The sequence below is a fragment of the Mus caroli genome, unplaced genomic scaffold, assembly GCF_978045245.1.
Source record: "Mus caroli unplaced genomic scaffold, Mus_caroli_1 scaffold_1, whole genome shotgun sequence".
NCBI lineage: Eukaryota > Metazoa > Chordata > Mammalia > Rodentia > Muridae > Mus > Mus caroli.
Window position 1 is genome coordinate 144,171,155 of NW_028227256.1, and position 22,631 is coordinate 144,193,785.

Here is a 22,631-nt window from a genome sequence, read left to right on the forward strand (position 1 = left end):
AAGAAGAAAATATCCCTAACCTAAAGAAAGAAATGGTTATAAATGTCCAAGAAGTTTTCAAAACACCAAACAGACTGTATGAGAAAAAGAAATCATCTGTCTATATGTTGTGGCAAATCTCCAACCCAAATAAGCCCATGCCAAGAAAACACAACTCAATTAATATGAATACAACTCGTGCACCTAGATTGACCAGATCTACCACTATACTACTATATTCCCCATCTATGAGATCCCTTATCACTTGTGGTCTTTCCACACCAGGTGCTTCTGCCCCATTTTCCTGCCACCTCCTCCTCTGTCCTCCTCTCTCCTCCTGCCTCTTCCTCCCTAAAACTGTTCAGCCCTACCTTCCCTTCCATTGCCTAATCACAGGTTCTGGCCTTTATTTTCCAAGTTAAACTGGGGAGAAGGTTCACAAAAAAATCACCTGAGTACGTGATACACTCCTTGTCTTAGGTAGCCTCTCCTGGAAAAGCAGAATTAGCATGAAAATACAAAAAGCACCTGGGCAATCCAAAAAGTCTATATAATAAGCCAAATATGAAATATATAAAATAAAGAAAGAATTTTTCCCCTTCTAAGTGAGTTTCAGGTATCAACACTTGTGCCTTCCTTCTTGTTAAGATTCCTAAGGTCTGTGAATTATAAGTATTATGAACTTTAAGGAAAATGTCCACTTATCAGTGAATACATACCATGCATGTCCTTTTGGGTCTGAGTTACCTCACTCAGGATGGTATTTTCTAGTTCCATTCATTTCCCTCCAAAATTCATGATGTCCTCATTTTTAATATCTGAATGGTATCCCATTCTGTAAATAAAGCACATTGTCTGTATCCATTCTTCTCTTGAGGTACATCTCAGTTGTTTCCAATGTCTGGCTATAATAAACAAGGCTGCTATGAACTTAGTGGAGCACCCATCCTTCTGGTATAGAGAAGCATCTTTTGAGTATATTCCAGGGAACAGTATATAGCTGGGTCTTCAGGTTGTATTTCTAATTTTCTGAGGAACCATCAGATAGATTTCCAGAATAGTTGCAATAGTTTGCAATGCCATCAGCAATGGAGGAGTGTTCCTCTTTCTCCATATCCTCACCAGCCTGTACTCCTGCTTGACTTTTTGATCTTAGCCATTATGATTATGACAATGTGGAATTTCAGGGATGTTTTGATGTGCATTTTTCTCATGACTAAGGATATTGAACATTTCTTTAAATGCTTCTTAGCCATTTGAGAGTCCTCTTTTGAGAATTCTGTTTAGCTCTTTACCCCATTTTTAAAATTTGGGTTATTTGATTTCTTGTAGTCTTACTTCTTAGGTTCTTTGTATATTTTCAATATTAGCCCTCTATTAAATATAAGGTTAGAAAAGACCTTTTCCCAATCTGTAGGTTGCAATTTTGTTTGTATTTTCTGCTCCTTTAAAAGGGGTTTCCTGACACGGAATAGATCACATTCTCAGGTGATGTCATGTGAAATCTTAATTGGCCAGATAAGGCTAGAGCCTGTCATTGGGCAAAGGAAGGAAAAGGCAGAGCTGAACATTTTAGAGAAGGGAGAGAAGGAGGAGGAGAATGGGGATGGAGGATAGAAGAGAACAAAATGGAGGAAGAAGAAGTTGAATATGGAGCAGACCCACATGGCTGGGAGGAGGTATAAATAGCTAAGGATTTCATAGATGAGCAATAAAGTAGTGTAGTGCTATATTTGCTTAATCTAAGCATGAAGCTTGTAATTATATTACTGAGTTGGGTGTACTTTGCATGGGAGTTTTGGGGTTGGAGATTTACCATTATCAATATGACTGGTATAATATAAGTCTCTAGTGTTTTATTTCACATGGCTAGGTAGAGCTGAGTGAGCAGTAGCTGGCATTCTACAGGTCAGCCACAGGGGTGGGATAGCCTGAGAAATTTGATCAGTAGCTCCAGGCATTTCAGATTAAACTGGTTTAGTTAGTTTAGCAAGTTAGCCTTGGGAACCAGGGCATAGAGTTAGTCATAGGGGGATGAGAGAAACTGCTGATGATGGCTAATAGCTGGATTTAGCCTGGGTTTTATTTAAAACTACATGCAACAGTGTCTTATGACTTACAGAAGCATTTCCGTTTCATTAGGTCACATTTGCTAATTATTGATTGATCCTGAGCCATTGGTGTTCTGTTCAGGAAATTCTCCACTTTGTCAATGTGTTCAAAGCTATTTCCCACTTTCTCATCTGATTGATTCACTGTGTCTTGTTTTATGTAGAGGACCTTGATCCACTTGGACTTCAGCTTTGTACAAGGAAATAAATATGGATCACTTTTCATTCTTCTACATGCAGATAAAATCCACTTAAGAGGGGAACAAAATAATCATGGGAGGAAGAGGGAGAGAGAAAACTGTGTGGAAGAGAGAAGGGAGAATGGGGAATGGAGGGGCAGGATCAGGTATGGGAAAAAACAGGAGAGATGCCCAGAAAGCCAGAAGAATTCATTGAAATATGTAGCAATGGGGCTTAAAGGGCAGGGGGAACCTCTACAAAGTCCCAAAGACTTGGGATATGAGAGGCTACCAGGAGTCAAGGGAGATGACATTAGTTAAAAGGTCAAAAGTGGGGAGATGGAACTAGAAGAGACCACCTCCAGAAAATAAATAGATATGGCCCCAGTTAAGGCACCCACCTATTTTCAAAATTTGTAACCCAGAATTGATCTTGTCTAAAAGGAATGCAGGGACAAAAATGGAGCAGAGACTGGAAGAAAGGCCACCCAATGACCAGTCCAATGACCCATCCCATGGGCATACAACAAATCCTGCCACTACTACTGAGCTCATATTGTAGACAGGAGACAGGCATGGCTGTCCTCTGAGAGGCTCTACCATCAACTGACTAATAGAAATACAGATACTTACAGCCAACCATTAGATTTGGAAGAGATTGGGAAGGACTGAAGAGGATGAAGGAGACTGCACATAAGAAGAGCAACAGTGTCAACTAACCCAGATCCTTCAGACCTCCCAGTGATTAAGCCAAAAGCAAAGCAGCATACATAGGCTGGTTTGTGGCATCCAGCACATGTTTAACAAAGGACTGGATGAAATCACCACAGTGGGAGAGAATGGTAGAAATCCTGTGGAAAATTAATGTCCCAAACAAGAAAAGTCCTGATGGGGGTGAAGTGGGGGAGGTAGGGCAGGTGAGGGAGGACACTCTCAGAGTCAGGGGAGAGAGATGGGGTGAAGAATTCATTGAGGCAGGAACAGGAAGGTGGGAAACTTTTTGAATGTAAATAAATAAAATAATTTAATAACAATTGCAAAAAGAATACTAAAAGCTGTGAAGCAAAAAGGCCAAGTAGCATATAATGGCAGACCTATTGGAATTACAGCTGACTTCTCAATAGAGACTATAAAAACTAGAAGAGCCTCAACAGATATCTTCCAAATTCTGTAAGACCAGAGAAGCCATCTCAGACCTAGCAAAACTTTGAATCACCATAGATAAAGAAAACAAGATATTCCATTATGAAACATAATTTTAAAAAACATCATTCAGCCCTACAGGGGATACAAAAAAATTCCAACACAAGGAACACCATAGAATGCACACACAAAAACAGTAATAATTTCAAACTATCAAAACCCAAATATGAGAAACACACACACACACACAAATAAACACACACACAAGAACTAAATCATTGCTCGTTAATATTTCTCAACATCAAAAGACGTAATTCATCAATAAGAAGACAAAAGCTAGCAGAGTAGATACATAAATAGGATCCATCATTCTGTTGCATACAAGAAACACACCTTAGCAACAAAGATAGGCAGTACCTCAGAATAAAAAATTGGAAAAGGATTTCAAAGTGAATGGACCCAAGAAACAAGCTTGAGTAGCCATTGTCATATCAAATTACATGGACCAAAAATTATCAAAAGAGATGGGAAGTATACTTCATAGGCATCAAAAGGAAAATTTACCTAGTTGATGTCTTAATTCTGAATCCAAGAATAACCACATTCTTAAAAATAACATTACTAGCCGGGCAGTGGTGAGACACACCTTTAATCCCAGCACTTGAGAGGCAGAGGCAGGCATATTTCTGAATTTGAGGCCAGTCTCGTCTTTAGACAGCCAGGGCTACACAGAGAAAACCTGTCAAAAACTAAGCTAAGCTAAGCTAAACTGAACTAAAATAAAATAAAATAACATTACTAAATCTTAAATCAAACAAAAATCCCCACATATTAATTGTGGGAGATGTCAATACCCCATTCTCACCAATGGACAGGTAATTGAAACAACAGAAACTAAATGAAGAAATAATGAAACTAACAGCTATTATGGTTACATTGTTTCTAGAACTTTTACTTACTATTTGTTTGGTTGCCTTTAAATTCCCTCACTCTTACAAATACTTACCAAAGTATTCATTTACCAAAACACCTTCTATATATTTATCCCATAAAAAGTTCTGAGCAATAAATATGCAAATGATTTTAAATATGATTATTGCTTTTGAGACTCTCATTTTGGTAAAACTTCAATCAATTAATCAATAAAAATAAAGATAGTATAAACCTCCTTGCTAATATAACAAGATTAGGAAAACTATATTAAGCTTAAGTGTAATTGCTGTTGTAAATTTCCTATATTTTGCTTCCTTTCACTTTTATATTAAATAATTAAAATGTCACATGACTTCTTTGAGTGCAGCACAGCCATGTGTTCAGATGATATCTCTACAATGTTGTCTTATTTATCCTAACAATAGTTCACTAACATGGCCAACACACCTAAAAGACATTTCTGTGAGAACTTGTTCAATTTTTGCCTGATTGATTTAGGTAAAAGCTGCATGTGACAAAAGTTTCATTGAGACTATCTTCATAATAGGAGGAATATAAGCTACCAGAATCTTATTTTATGAAGGACCTGATTGATTCTTTTCTGTGTCACAAAAATACAAGATGTCATTATTCTTTACTCCACATCTGATTACATTGAATTTAATAGTAAAATATGTGCTTTTTAATATATATCCTGGTTGATAATAAAACATTTGTCTAGCTTGTCTAGCAACCTGAATTCAATACCTTGAGACCATTTAAAGACTGAAGCCAAAACCTGCCCCATTCCTGGGGTTGACATTTGCATAAGTATGCTAGATAGAGAGATGGGGGAGGGAGAGAGACAGAGAGAAACAGAGAGAGACAGAGAGACAAAGACTGAGAAGAGAAATCAATGCGAACAAAACCATAACATATTAACTCTATATAAAATTCACTGGACTAGCTGATATTATGATAAAACAATGAAAAACCATGATCTCAAATAGCTATCTTTGAGAATTAATAAAAGTTGATCATTGAGATATATCATTTGTATATTTTGTCCTTGCAAATATAGAAAGCATGAAATTGTACAACTACACATAGCAGAAGGAAAAATTAACACAAACATAAACTAATAAAACATAAAAATTAGTAATAGCAGTTCAAATATGTAGGATATGAGAGATTATTAATAGACAAAACCAAAAAGTTATGAGTGTGAGTTCTGTGTCCTTATATGATCCCTGGATAAGGGATGAGATCATAAGCCATATTTTGGGTGATATTTTTATCCTGATAAAATTTATTATACCACATGAAATACAATAAGGTAGCATCTTTGAGCCAAGGAAGAGATCTTCACTAAACACTAAATTGATTGACACCTTGATATATCTATATCTATATCTACCATCAGTAAGAAAAATAACTTTCTGTTGTTTATAATCTGTCCATCCTATACTATATTGTTTTTAAAAGCACTATTGTCTCAAGATATATAAACCCATCTAATTCAAGCTATAGAAAACAGAATGACAAAAGGTAAACTTAAAACAGTCTGAAGAGACATAGGATATGCCCAACTTTTATGAGAACACCCATGTAAAAGAAGCTACTTAAAGGGACTTGGGTGTCAATTGGATGTCAGTGTAGTGAGTGCAGCACAGTGAAGTTGAGTTTGTTCCTAAGTTCATACAGGTAAGTGAAAGGCAGCAGAGGCTGTTGAACCCAGAAAATAACAATAGAAGATTGGATCAATTTGCCAGAGTGAATTTGAGGCCAAGCAGAGCAATTCAGTGAGAAGCTAAGAGAAGCCAGATGTAATCCGTCAGCCTGGGGAGGAGTTTGAGCCAGAACAGCTGAATTGAACCAGCCAGCCAGAGTTCAGAAAGAACTAAAAATGGTGAGCCTTTCAGCCATAAACCTTCAAGATGACAATTACACCTGCCAAATATAATTTGTTTTAGATGGAAGTGTGAGACAAAACAAAGTCTCCTCTATGTGATTCAATATTATAATCTTGACCTTACTTCAGCAATTGTTAGCTGTGACCAAAACAGAAAATCAATTCCTCCCATACTTTGTCATTAGATGAAGGAGGTAATCTTGATGTCATACATCTCCCAAAGACTCTATTTGCAGTTAATGCTTGCTAGAGAAGGGATGTCATTTTTATCTATGGCAGTCACTGAAAACCTGCCTTGTGGTTGTTAATAATCTCACAACCATGATGATGCATGCAAACCTCACTAAATTCAAGTAGATCACATATGCAAAAATAGACATGATAACATATTACAAATATAAATATGTGTGTATGTGTGTGTGTGCAAGTATAGTGTATGCATGTATGTATATATCAACAAGAAAGTGCTTATGGGAAGGGAAGTAGGAAATGAGGTAGTTATATTGTAATCTCCTAAAAGAATTTTTTAAATGGTCATGCAAGTAGGAGGAGAAAGTGTTTAGAAATTTTTCTATGGAAAGTATGAGAGGGATGATGAGAGAGGCTAATAGAAGTAAAACTGACTAAAATTAATTAAAATATGCATGAAATGTCAATATCTAAACAAATTTAAAATGTATACTGAAAACTCTAGAACAACCACTAAACTATATTTTAAACTATTGTGTGCTGTGATGATATATTAAAGGAAGTGTAAGTATTCTCAATTAAAAAATGAATAATATGTGAGTAAATAAAAAGGAAAAGAAGAAATATATGCAATGGCTATGAAGTAAGTATGTGTATATTAAAATTATAAATATATATAAGATATATATATAATCAATTTAAATCAGTATTACAATAAACTATTATATATCATATATTATTCATTGCATAGACTACATAATTCTTAATAAATTATTCTAAATATGAAAACTAAGTGTAGAAGCAAAGATAAATTCTATGTAAATGACCATTGAAATAAAAGCTTGCATGGCTATGTTAATATGTAAAGAAACAGGTTGTACAGAAAAAGAAGAAAAGTAACAGATAAAAATAAATATTTATTAATGGAAGTGTATAAGAGAAGACAGCCTAACAAACCTTTCTGTGTATGTGTGTGTGTGTGTGTGTGTGTGTGTGTGTGTGTGTGTGTGTGTGTGTGGTATGTGTGTAGGCAGAGAGGAGAAACATCCCAACAATGACTGCGTGGGGCTTCAATATATCTATTCCAGTATAGTACATTTCCATCCAGAAGAAAATCAATAATGATGTATCCATCATGAGTAATATTTTAATCAAATTATCATTCATAAATGTATTATAACTGTACTGTGCTTACAAAACTTTGAGGAGATGAAAGAATTTAATTCTTGTCTATGAAAGACATCTGTGAAACACATGTATTGCAGTATAGACTTGTTATCACAGTGAATAGTGTTTATTAATTGTGAGAGATCCCTGTGCTATAACTGCAAATTACAAGTGAATTACTAGGAACTATGCCTTTCCTTCATGATTTTCCAGGAAAACCAAATCAAACATTTTTACCAGAATAAAATATTTCAATGAAATATTAAATATATTACTAGAAATTTCACAAATAGAGATAATTAAAAACTAAGAAAGTAAAAAGATATATTATTTTTTCTGGGAAGGATTTTGCATTATTTCAAACATATTTGTAAAACAATATGTTTTATTTCAACTCAATTTTCTGCTTTTCAACATAGAAAAATTTCAAGAAAAGGAGACATAATAATGTGTCTGAACTGTGACCCAGGCAATGCTTGTAGCACTCTTCACCTGCTGAAAAACAAATAAACAAACAAACATAAAACTTATATTGAGATCAGTCTTACTCTTGGTTTGCTTGTGAATGATTATATGAGGAGAAGCCTTAGGACTTCATGGTCCACGGACAACAGAAGCTGTAGCTATCCCCTAAGTGAGTCCTCATAGCCAATCCACATACCCATCATGTCCAGAACCCAAGAGTTTAATAAAAAATATATCCTATTTGAGTCCTTTGCTATTAAAACTCTTTTTGTTCAACAATTATTCTTGTTAACATGATAAACTCTTTAATGCATTACTTTTATTTTATTTTATTTTATTTTATTTTATTTTTAATATTTTTATTACATATTTTCCTCAATTACATTTCCAATGCTATCCCAAAAGTCCCCCATAACGCCCCCCACTTCCCTACCCACCCATTCCCATTCTTTTGGCCCTGGCATTACTTTTTATGAAATGCACTTTGCAATTGAATATCTGACTATGATAATGTATTTCCACATTAGTAAATAAAACATTCATACTTTGCAAATTATAGAGTTCCCTTTCTTGTTGATCCATTTACTGCTCTATATAATATAGTATTTTCAGGAATATTTTTCAGAAGTCCAATCTATATCCTTATTTTGGTTTCAAAGTGTTTCACTGCATTTCTTTTGATGTAGCTTGTCCTGAATTTCACATCCAAGTATATGGAGTAATCAAAATGACCATCAGTTGCATTCTGTTGAGCAATAACACATAACTGTGATTCTTTCACCACCTAAGCTTGTTTGGCTCTATACTAAATGACTCCACAAAGCTGTAATTTTTATGTTTATGTCACTTTCAAAAGCACTACCCAATTATTTGGGTACATGGAAGCACATGTAATTGTTCTAATGCTGTCCATTTTTCCTTAATATATGTCATTCTCAGTTACAGGGCCTGCAAGAAAGAGTATATATATATATATATATATATATTGAAGGAAGGAAGGAAGGAAGGAAGGAAGGAAGGAAGGAAGGAAGGAAGGAAGGAAGGAAGGAAAAAGGTAAAGGATGATTGATAGAGGCCATTCTTCACAACTGCCTGTGTAAATTTCAAGATTCAAAACAATAATCAATAAATAAATAATTTATTAAAAAAAATTTCAAGTGTTAATGGATTCCAATAGTCATGGCGAATTATTAAACCAAACAGGTCTGTTCTAAGTGTGGACTGTTAACCAAATGCCTGTGTGACACATAATAGAAGCAGACCTGCACATGCCTGGGTGAATCTTGGTTTGAAATTCTTGGGTTATATCACTTTCTCACATTTTACTTTCTAAAACACAAAGTTGCATATGACCTGAATGAGTAAAGGGTCAAAAATTAAAAATACATGCTGAGAATGAAACAGTTCTCCATTTCTCTGATTTAATGGAATTAGTGACCAATTATATGGTATAAAAGAAAATTTCCCACAATAGTGTCTGGGGTTGGTGATTGTGTATGGGACAGATCCCCAGGTGGGGCAGTCTCTGGATGGTCATTCCTTCAGTGTCTGCTCCACACTTTGTCTTTGTAACTCCTTCCATGGGTATTTTGTTCTCCCTTCTAAGAAGGATCAAAGAATTCACACTTTGGTCTTCCTTCTTCTTTTGTTTCATGTGTTTTGCAAATTGTATCTTGGGTATTCTGAGCTTCTGGGCTAATATCAAACCCAGAAACTCTTGTGGATGCCAACAAGTGTTTGCTGACAGGATTCTGATATAGCTGTCTCATGAGAGGCTCTGTCACTGCCTGACAAATACATAAGTGGATGCTAAAAGCCATCCATTGGACTGAGCACAGGGTCCCCAATGAATGTGCTAGAGAAAGGATCCAAGGAGCTGAATGGGTTTTGCAGCCCTATAGGAGGAACAACAATATGAACTAACCAGTATCCCCAGAGCTCCCAGGGACTAAACCACTAGTAAAAGAGTACACATGGTAGGACTCATGGCTCCAGCAACATATGTAACCGAGGATGGCCCAGTAGGTCATCATTGGGTGGAGAGGTCCTTGGTCCTGTGAAGGCTCTATGCCCCAGTGTAGGGGAATGCCAGGGCCAGGAATAGGGAGTTGATGGGTTGGTGAGCGGGGGGCGGTGGGGGGTGGGGTGGAAAGGGATAAGGGGTTTTCACAAGGGAAACCAGAAAAGGTGATAACATTTGCAATGTAAATAAAGAAAATATCTAATAAAAAAGAAAAAAAAGCAAAGAAAGTTTCCATCTGTGGCAATTAAAGTAATGATTGTCCCATTTAATAGGACATATTTTCAGTTACCAATTCTCAGTTTATATATTTTTCAAAAGGCTGTTTTTATTAAAAAACTGTCTCTGTACTCTTTCAATGCCACACATTTAAATATTTATTCATCATTCTTATATTGGGATTACAGATTCTAATTAAAGCCGAATAGTGAGTTTGCAGCTGTTGTGGTACTAAGCTTCATTCAGTAGTTAGAGTGTTGCTGTACTCTGACTGATGAAGATGTTCCTCTGATTTCACTTAATGGTATTGCTCTATTGACATCTTTTATTGTTTTAATATGTATGGATATTTTTCTTCCACATCTGTGTTTGCACCATGTGAATTTGGTGCTCCAGGAGGCAGAAGAGAATAATGGATCCTATCCATTATAAGTGAAGTTATAAGTGGTTTTGGGCCACATGTGATGCTGGGAATCAAACTCAGGTACTTTGGAAGACTGGCCAGTGCTCTTAAGTGCTGGGTCATTCCTGTGACCCTCCATGCTGATATTTTTACCATTACAGGCATCAGAACTAAAATTATATTGAATGCACAGTATAGTCTAAGAAGTTTAGCATAAACTGAGATAGGTTTATGATAGAAGGTATAATTGTCCTCATATACACAGCAAATTCAAAATCTACTGAACAACAAGGTTCCATTCTTTCTTATTTAGGTGCATGGAGAGATAACTAGTTAGCCAGATTGATAGCAGTCATAAACAGATATATAATTAGTTGTGATAAAGACCAGGTGAATTTCTGGTAATTTTCTGTTTAGCAAAAAAGATCCAATACTTTATTCTGAAGTACATCCAGAAGTAACATAATAATTAATATAAACATTAACAATGACAGTGTGATGGTCTCATTCTCATTTACATTGACTTCAGTTATTTTGTTGTATTTATCCCTAGTGCCTGTGATGACTCATTTGGTAACACCTGGGTTTTGTTATTTTATTTTATATTTTTGACTGAAAAATACAGATATATAAATTACAAACAGAAATTCTAATTTATCTGTTGTGGTAGTTACTTTTCTCCTTTCTGTGGAAGAACTACCTAACAAAATTCTCTCTAGGGTGGACACATTTACCATTAATCATGTCTTAAAGGTAGAGACATGAAATCCTTCTTGGATGGGAATGTGTGGTGGCAGGAGCTGGAGTCAGATGTTTATACTATATATAAGGTCAGTGAGCTGCTCCTCAGAGGGAATTGCCTTTGTTGACACAGTATAGGATTTCATGCACATTTAAAGTAGATCTTCCCACTTCAATTATTGAAAACCAGAAATTGCTCAACTGACATGCAGAGAGATTTGTCTTCTGTATCTAGTCAAGTTGACATTCAACATTTGTAATCACACATCAAGTATCTAATTAATAACATAGTAATAATAATACTAGGGAGCTTACTAATATATTATCATCTAACTTGGTAAGGGAAATATGTATCTCAGTGGCCAAAGATATATGTGTTTTTCATTGACTGGGAGTTTAATCCTCTTTTGTGAGCTAAACAATTAAAGCTAAAGCTTTTGTGAATAGAAGGAATTCATAGTCAACTGCTTTGGAAAATGAAAAAAAAAATGTTTGATTCCATTGGTAAGAATTGTATACACAGCCAGAGACTGGTGATCTTAGTCACAAGACTACAGTCAAATTTGTCCATGTAACACTTGCTCAAACCATAATGTGTATTGGTATCTGGTTATGAAAACATGAGAATCAGTAAAAAGAAGGTATAATAAATGAATCATTAGGTTAATTTTACATAAAGATTTATGTATAGAAAAATTTATGTTAGTGTTGCTAAATACAACAATGGCAAAAATATTGCAAAATTTAGAAAAAAAGTTTTTATTCCAATAATATAGAAATGTTGATCATTTTATTTAAACATTAAACATTTTTCTTCCTAAAGGGAATTATCAAGGCATCTATAGTGTCACAAAACTCTGATCCCTGTAGTCATAACATTGAAGCATGAAGATCACAAGTTCCATTGTCTCCAGTGAGTTCAAGGCCATCCTAGGACAATCTGGGTCCTTTCTTAGAAATAAATAAATTAAGTGATCTTAATCATCTGTGAAGATGGCTGCAGTTACAGCATTGCCATGTAAGCAAGAGCAGAATAGATTAGAGTACTGGAGCCTAAACAAATGCTGTGTAATCACACCACTCACTGCTAATCACATAAATTCTTTAACAAAAAAATATTTCTTTAGCATTAATTACTCAGGAGAGAATTGATAGAGGTTTGACATAGAATCAATGCTTTAGAGCAAACCATTCTTTACATAGTAACTCAGGTTCAAAATATTAAAACACATTTAGATACCTCATGTTATGCTCATTATAAATGGAGTTCTGTCACCCCACTGGCCTAAAAGAGGTCAGAAATGATCTGAAAACAGATCCAAGCACATCTGCATGGTGTATGGAACATTTCACAATTTGCTATTGATATGAATATTTTACATTCCCAGATTACTGTCATCAGTCACTCCAGACTGAAGTGTTCTTCAGCAGCAGAACTGGCTGAATATTTTTCAAATCCAATCATAAATTTTGTTAAAGATAATTCTTTATAGAATTTTCTTATAACTTTGGAAATTACTATAGGATTAGTTATTCTGCTTCTGTTTCTTCTTCCAGTCATCTCCAAGTGCTTATCTACTACCAGGTCTGCTCAAAGGGAGATTTATACACTTCATTTGTATTATTCGAAAGGAAGAGCTGTCAGGAGCCATAAGAGGCAAGCTAATAACTAGCAGGAGATCTTCCTGAGATGGTCTGCTTCAGATTATAATCTAATCTATGACAGATTCACTCTTATAGACAAGGCCTAAGAGAATTCAATTTAGGAAAGATTCCTACTATTAGTATGCGTTTCCTGTTATTATTAAACATATATAAAAATAATTCTAATACTAGGTATTAGACAACCCCTTTTGAGCAGATCTCTGCAGATCTATGAAGGTGCACTGCCTTGTAGTAATGCTATGTAGATAAACAGATGACTTCTTAAGTCTTAATGATGATCCTATAAGAATTCCTAAAATTATATCAGTGATTATTAAGCTCTTTTATAGTGGGACTGCAATTAGGTCCTTTTCTGGTAGTCAAAACTGCAATGAGGACTCTACCAGTCTCCCATTTTTCTCTAGTTAATTGCCTCTTAGATAATAACCAGACGTTTACTTAGAGCACATTCCAAACAGTTAGCCAAGGTCATTAAAAAGGAACTATGATTTACTATAGGTGCTAGGACAGAAGATAAAATATTGACTCTGTTTATCTATACAAAATTTCACTAAGAACTTAGTTATAGTTTCTAACTTTCAGTGAACCTGTGGAGCTGTGACAGGTGATGGATGCTTAGCCAGATAACTATTCCTAAAGGATATGCATGTAAACAAACATTCTCTGTTGTAAACTTCTACTTCAATTTATGATTTGATTTTTTGTGTGTGAAGTTGTGATGAACTTTTTAACATGTGATCATGTATTCTGATAGATGTATAAGTACTGAGGACAAAGAAAAGAGAAGTGAATTGTTTGCTTTTTCCCCGCTTAGAGAAGAATTTTTTTCCCTTTCCCCACTTAGAAGAACTTTTCCCGTGGTCTGCTGAGGATCTTTCCACTTTCCCCCTTTTTCTTAGATAGCTTCAAGAGAAAAAAATTTTACAACTTAGTAATAAACACTATAATCACTTTTCTTTTATTCTTTTCCTTTTTTATTTAATTATTTCTTTTATTGGATTTTTTTTTCTTTACATTTCAAATGTTATCCCCTTTCCGGGTCTCTCCTCCAGAAACCCTCTATCCCATTCCACTCCCCCTGCCTTATGAGGGTGCTCCATACCTACCCACCCATTTCTGGCTACCCACCCTGGCATTCTCCTATAATGGGGCATTGAACCCCCACAGGACCAAGGGGTGTTCCTCCCATTAATGTCCAACCAGGCCATCCTCTGCCACACACATGTCCAGAGCCATGGATCCCTCCATGTATATTCTTTGGTAGGTGGTCCAGTCCCTTGGAGCTCCAGGGTATCTGACCATTTGACACAGTTGCTCCACCCACAGGGCGATAAACCCTTTCAGCCCCTTCATTCCCTTCTCTCACTCCTCTATGGGGACTCAGTGTTCAATTCAATAGTTAGCTGCAAGCATCCACCTCAGTTTTTGTCAGGCTCTAGCAATGCCTCTCAGGAGACAGCCATATCAGGCTCTGATCAGCAAGTACTTTCTGGCATCCACAGTAGTGTCTGGGTTTAGTGTGCATATATAGGATGGATCCCCTACTGGGACAATCTCTGGGTGGCCTTTTCTTCAGTCTCTGCTCCACATTTTGTCTCCATATTTCCTCCCTTGAGTATTTTTTCCCTCTTCTAAGAAGGACTGAAACATCCACACTTTGGTCTTCCTTCTTGAGCTTCAAATGGTCTGTGAATTGTATCTAGTGTATTCCGATCTTTTAGGCTAATATCCACTTATCAGTGAGCTTAAACCATGTGCGTATTTGTATGACTGAGTTATCAGACTCAGGATGATAATTTCTAATTCCATGCATTTACCTAAGGATTTCATGAATTCATTGTTTTAAATAGCTGAGTAGTACTCCACATTTTCAATGTGTCCCTTTACTTCCTGTGGATTCCAACTAGCAGGCTGATATCTAGAGTCCTGCAGTTCCTGCTAAGATAGAATAAAGGCCACATTACTTAATTCCCTGCTGTTAGGCTACAGGTGTCAATCACTTAACCCCATGTAGCTTTTTACCCTGAGAAAAATCGAGAAACTTTTTCAGACTTTTTAGAAGTTATCACCAGTATCTCAGCATAGTTAGAGATCGAGTACTTTGGACACCCTCAGACTTTAAAGCAACACCAGAGTCTTACTCTGTGCCCTCCCCCCCAACTATACTCTCCAGGTAGTGAGGCTCCTGGTATTAGTCTTTTGTAGGAACAGTAAAACAAACAAAAGCAAACAAACAAACAAACAAAAACCAATCAAACAGAGAACAATATCTAAGAGCAAGCAAGCAAGCAAACAAACAAAACCACAAACAAACAAAAACCAATCAAACAGAGAACAATATCTAAGAGCAAGCAAGCAAGCAAACAAACAAAACCACAAACAAACAAAAACCAATCAAACAGAGAACAATATCTAAGAGCAAGCAAGCAAGCAAACAAACAAAACCACAGGTTACTTTTCCTTTTCAGGACCCCTTTTGAAATAATTAGGTGTTCTCTTGGACAAAAAAAAAAAAAAAAAAAAAAAGATAAGTCATGAAAAGGCTAGTGGCATGAGTTATATTTGACACTAAGAGGACAAGACAAACTCACTTATGCAGAAGTGATATATCTTTGGCGAAGGATCTGTGAAAGGGAAAGAGAAAACATGAACTAATGGAAGGGACAAGGAAAGTGAATTTAATTATAAATATACTCATTTAATCCTATATTTCTAATGATGGAGATACCTGTATAGAACATTATTCAGTCTGTCTTGTCTGGAAGAAAAAACATAAAAGACAAATAGAAATACAGGTGTCCACTTGGACTAATACCAACAATATTACTCCAAATCAATGTTATCAGAAATTGGAATTAGGTTTAGAAGAAATCATTGTTATTAAAATACAGTTAGGATGATTTATGCTTACTTATAAAATGTTTGTAGATAGTGTAAAAAATCTGTTCTCATCAAAAGGAGCACACAGCTGGAAAGGGAAAATAATTATCAAAGGAACAAAATGAATTAGAGGTTCAAGTCATTTTTCTCTTTACTCAAACTTTGATATGTTAGACATTAATTCTTGGAAACAGTATCAGAATTTGCATGACTTTCAAAATGAATAAAAAATCATGACAGTATAATTTCAAAAGGATTATATTTGTGAGAGAGAAGATTGAATATGTTTTCCCAGAGGCATTATAAATACATCTCTGGCTCTACAAAATCTAGTGCAAATGACAAAATCCCAATTAGTATTTCCTGCCGTGCTCAAATAAGATGTGGAAATGAAAATTAGTTTTATATTGGTTTTCTTATTTTCTAACTTCTCCAATTTCTAAATTCTTATTAAACAATATGACTGCAAAATAGAACAGCCAAAGGTAGATAGCCTATTTCCATCTTGCATATTGCTTATTATATTTTCAGTTAAACCAAATATTATATAATCAAGTGGCTAGTCTTGAATTAATTTTGTAGGAACACAGAAATGGCAAACATATTTACAAGTGCAGATTAAAGAATCCCTTACCTATTTATCATCTTCTAAAAAATCTATACTTCTATAACATATTCGTTATTATAACTGCAGATTAAACTTATGCTTATGTTTTTATCATCTTCTATTAAGCTATATGTCCTATAAACACTTAAAGTATGGTTTTATCATGCTACTGTATGTTCACAATGAGATATAAAATGTATAACCAGGTTCAGAATAGTAATTGTGTTATAGTCTAATGCAATAATTTTCATCAGATATAGAACACTCAAAATTGCTAGAAAGTATGGCAATGTGACTCCTTCACCAAGAAGAGCAGCAGCAGTAGAGTAGAGTCAACCAGAACCCAGATTGCTACAGAGAATAAAGCTGTAGATGTGACCCAGGTCCTTTGTTTGGGCTCAGAAGATCATGTGTGGATCCCGGACATTGGAATAAGAAGCTGAACATCTTATGGTACTGACATCTCTAATGCACTGAAGTCTTCTGCTGTGATTAGCTTTCACCTATAGCCTCTTATAGGTTCTCTTAATGGTGTCAAGTTGCCTTGGAGACTTGTAGGTATTTGAGGTGCCAGATCTGTGTGATATCTGCTGAGGAAAGCTGCTAACAGGGAGTGGAAACAGCCCAGGAGAAAGAAGTTTGTTGCAGTCAAAAAAGATGAAAAAGCAGTTGTCAAAGACTACTTTAACATTAGACATGGAGGTGTATAGTTTGGAGTTTGACAATCTGGTTTTCTCTCTTACTATTAAGATTATAGTTAAGTGATTTGATGAATCTTAGAAGAGACTTTCAACATTATTGATACTGCTATAGACTATGGGGGATTTGAAATTAGAGTACATCTATTTTACATTATACTATGGTTATGTATGGCCATCATAGACTCATATGTTTGAATAAGCTTATGGGGCCCAAGGAATGTAATGTGGTGGTTTGAATGAGCTTGGTCTAGGCAGTGACATTATTTGGAGATATAGCCTTGTTGGAGTAGGTTTAGCCTTGTTGGAGGAAGTGTGTCACAGTGGACTTGGGTTTTAATATCCTCTGCCCAGCTGACTGGAAGCCAGTCATTTGGCAGCCTTCAGATGAAGATGTAGAACTCCCAGCTCCTACTGCACCATGCCTGCTTGGATGGTGCCATGCTCCAAACTTGATGACAAATAATGGACTGAACCTCTGAACCTATATGCCAGCCCCAATTTAGTATTATCTTTTTTTTTTTTTTTAAAGATTTATTTATTTATTATATGTAAGTTCACTGTAGCTATCTTCAGATACTCCAGAAGAGGGCGCCAGATCTCGTTACGGATGGCTGTGAGCCACCATGTGGTTGCTGGGATTTGAACTATGGACCTTTGGAAGAGCAGTCGGGTGCTCTTACCCACTGAGCCATCTCACCAGCCCCTAGTATTATCTTTATAAGTGTTACCTTGTTCATGGTGTCCAATCACAGCATTAGTTACCCCTGGGAGGGACAATCACAAATCAAACTCCCTATTTCCCTGTGTCTCACATTCTTTTTGCCTCCTCTTTAAAATACCTGAGACTTATGTGTAGCAGTTCCATAGTAAGTGTAATCTTTTGGACTGGGATATACAACTCTGAATTTTGACTGTTTGGCATTGTTTATAATGGAATCCTATGTTATAAAAATATTCCCTGATGAGGAATAAGGTATAAGAACAAATGTTTAAAATACACTTATGGATTGTAATGCTTCAGTAAAAGGGTGTTCTTTTGTATCTCCACTGAGATCTATGACTTTATTAACCCTAAGTAGTTGACTAGGCTCCCAGTGTCAGACATGACTTTTTTCTAATTGAGTAGGCATTTAGTCCAAGTAGAGAGCTGTGGTATAGCAGTACTGCAAACTTATGGTTAGAGTGCCATGGTGTTAATTGTTGTGATTTATATTTATCACGGTTAGCTAAGGCCATTGCTCATTTATCTGTCTGGAAGCTTGCATGGCACCTCTGTTATTATAAAAGCTAGTCTTTAGGAAGGAAGATATCAGGTCAGTTCCAGCTTAGAGTATAGGTCTCTCTCCCATTAATTAAAAAATGTTTCTGTAATGGAGATTGAGACATACCTAGCAACCTACCACCTATGTACCAATTCAGACCAGTGGAGTGTTGTGTATGCATGTGTATGCATATACATTTTATATACAAATATATACACATATATAGGCATATACATTTTATATACATATATATATATCTTTGTGTATATATATATATATAATTGTATTGGTATATATGGAATATATCTATATATGCACATATTTGTATATATATGTATATTTGTGTATATATATATATATATGTATATTTGTATATACCATATATATATATTTCTTACTGGTGCTACATTGAAAACCTCTGAAACAATGAACAATGTTTGGTGAGGTGTAAGCATTTAAAATAAAGTTTGAGATAGATTATATATAGCAGGATGTGATTGATGCTAGTGTGTAGTAGAAGCTGTGATTACACTAAAAATATAGATAGCATTAGACTTCAAACATCCCATGATAGTAGAGACTTTAACAAAATTTGACTTTTCATTACGTATTTCTTCATGTAAGCATTTGAAGTAAATATATCTTATAAGCAGTTTAAGTGTGATATCACTATATGAATACTCATATAAAAACTATACCATGAAAAGTATCTTAATTTTTTTATTAGAAAAAATATCAAAAAAATCAGTCATGGGAAAATAGTATCTTGAATAACAGAGTTACTTTACTATTATTGAAAATAGTTATGTTTTTGTATTACATATCCTGATTACATTTTCCCCTCCCTTAACTCCTTTCAGTTTCTCCCCATCTCTCCTCCTATCCAGACGCACCCTACTTTGTGTTCCTTGTTTTAAAATGGAAAGGCTTCTAAGGGATAATGATAAAAATAAAAGAATATCGTGTGATAAAACAAAAACAACATTGGAATAGGATTAAGATATCCAAACAGAAGGAAAAGGGCCCCAGAAAAGACTCAGAAATCACTAGAGATGCAGAGACTCACTCATTTCTGTGCTTCTCTAGGTCTCATGCACTTGGTCCCTTAAGCAGAGGCAGGTATGAGTTCCATTTCTTCTTCTTTTTTTTTTAATATTTTTTTATTACGTATTTTCCTCAATTACATTTCCAATGCTATCCCAAATGTCGCCCATACCCCCCCCACACACACACTTCCCTACCCATCCATTCCCATTCTTTTGGCCCTGGCATTCCCCTATATTGGGGCATATAAAGTTTGCAAGTCCAATGGGCCTCTCTTTTCAGTGATGGCCGACTAGGCCATCTTTGGATACATATGCAGCTAGAGACAAGAGCTCCGGGGTACTGGTTAGTTCATCATGTTGTTCCAACTATAGGGTTGCAGATCCCTTTAGCTCCTTGGGTACTTTCTCTAGCTTCTCCATTGGGAGCCCTGTGATCCATCCAATAGCTGACTGTGAGCATCCACTTCTGTGTTTGCTAGGCCCCAGCATAGTCTCACAAGAGACAGCTATATTTGGGTCCTTTCAGCAAAATCTTTCTAGTGTATGCAATGGTGTCAGCGTTTGGAAAGCTGATTATGGGATGGAACCCTGGATACGGCAGTCTCTAGATGGTCCATCCTTTCATCACAGCTCCAAACTTTGTCTCTGTAACTCCTTCCATGGGTGTTTTGTTCCCAATTCTAAGAAGGGGCATAGTGTCCACACTTTGGTCTTCATTCTTCTTGAGTTTCATGTGTTTAGCAAATTGTATCTTATATCTTGGGTATCCTAAGTTTTGGGCTAATATCCACTTATCAGTGAATACATATTGTGTGAGTTCCTTTGTGATTGTGTTACCTCACTCAAGATGATGCCCTCCAGGTCCATCCATTTGGCTAGGAATTTCATAAATTCATTCTTTTTAATAGCTGAGTAGTACTCCATTGTGTAAATGTACCATAATTTCTGTATCCATTCCTCTGTTGAGGGGCATCTGGGTTCTTTCCAACTTCTGGCTATTATAAATAAGGCTGCTATGAACATAGTGGAGCATGTGTCCTTCTTACCGGTTGGGACATCTTCTGGATATATGCCCAGGAGAGGTATTGCTGGATCCTCCGGTAGTACTATGTCCAATTTTCTGAGGAACCGCCAGACTGATTTCCAGAGTGGTTGTACAAGCTTGCAATCCCACCAACAATGGAGGAGTGTTCCTCTTTCTCCACATCCTCACCATTTCATGAAGTGAGCCTTAACTCAAATCAGATATTGGATTAACCATATGCTTATTCATTTAATACCTACTATTTTAATAAAGATAAAGTTACATATAATGGTACAATGCTAGACTCTTCAATATTAATTATTCAGTGTCATTGAGCATTGTTTATTGCACTCCATGTTTGCTAATATCAAACAATTGGCCATGAAAAATAATGTTTGTAGGTTGTGATCCTCTGTGAAAGCAAAAGAATATCAACGTTACCTCAGCTATAGATATGGCTATTTGGAGACTCAAGAGATTATGTGAACATGTAGGTTATTTTTTTAAAATATATTTATTTACTTAAGTAGTATTACATCACTTTTTTTCCTCGGGTCCCACTCCTTGTACTTTTCCTACATCCTCTCCTCTGCCTCCCCACTGTCAAACTGATGACCTCTTTTTTTTTTTTTTTAATTTTTTTTATTAGGAATTTTCTTCATTTACATTTCCAATGCTATCCAAAAGTCCCCTATACCCTCCCACCCCCCCACTTCCCTACCCACCCACTCCCACTTCTTGGCCTTGGCATTCCCCTGTACTGAGTCATATAAAGTTTGCACGACCAATGGGATATATGCCCAGGAGAAGTATTGTGGGATCCTCCAGTAGTACTATGTCCAATTTTCTTTTATTTTTATTATTGTAACACATAAACTGACTTTGAAAGGACAAAGATATAATTTTATTTTTCTTTTTTTCATTTTTGTCCTTGTGTCTGAATATTAACAAAACATACATGATTCCTCTAATATATAGTGGAACAACCATAAATGTTTTTATTTATTGTTTTCTTGATCATTATATCTCCATGAGAACAAGATGAGGCATTGAAATATTTCCCTGACATAAGAAATTGTTCTTAGTTACCATTGCCTTTTAATTGAGAATATTAACATGTAGCACTAACCTTTGCCTCATTCTTTCTACTTCTGTGAAAGATATTTAACCAATGAAAACTCATAACATATTAAGAGTAAAAACTTTTCAAAGGTTATTAATTTTAGATGTGTGAAAAAAAAAACTTTTCAGTTTCTCCTGGTTCCAAGAAAATGCATCTCCCTGTCCATATGACTGTGAGCTTGACTGAGTAATTTGTGTTGCGTAACAGAGTGAGAAGCAACTGGATGTAAGTGAAGGATCACCGCACACTTGAGTGATTTGACTACTTAGGGGGTCTGGTCATCATCTGTGAAATGAAAATTTCCTCCTGGCAACTGCTATAACTTTAGCCTGGAGCCTGACCAGACATGTTGAGCAGAACTTCACCCCACAGCTGCCTGCAGCAATCCCTGCTGACTCCTATTCTGAAGCAGACCCATAGAGCTAAACCTAAGTCCATCAAAGCATAGCCTTTGAATTGCAGACAAAAAAAAAAAAAAAAAACTATAGACATATACACATAATATATAAAGTTGAATACAAAATAATTGCTTTTGCTCAGAACAGTGATAAGACTTGACTAATATAAACAGCAGAATTTATGAATGGAGTAAATTTTAACTCATCCAAGAAATAGGCTATGATCTAGGAGATAGTTATTTGCAATTATAATTATTTGTAATTCTTTATAATGCCCGAGCTCATTTTGTTAGTATAGGCACCAACAATTTAATTCACACTAAATTTTCCATGATCTTGTTTAACAAACAACCAATAATTTTACTGTGAAAATCTTAGTTTTGTTTTTTTGTTTTGTTTGAGACTGGGTCTTGTTATGAAACTCTAGCTGTCCTGGAAATCACTATGTAGCCCATTTTGGCATAGGCAGTGAACTTACAAAAATC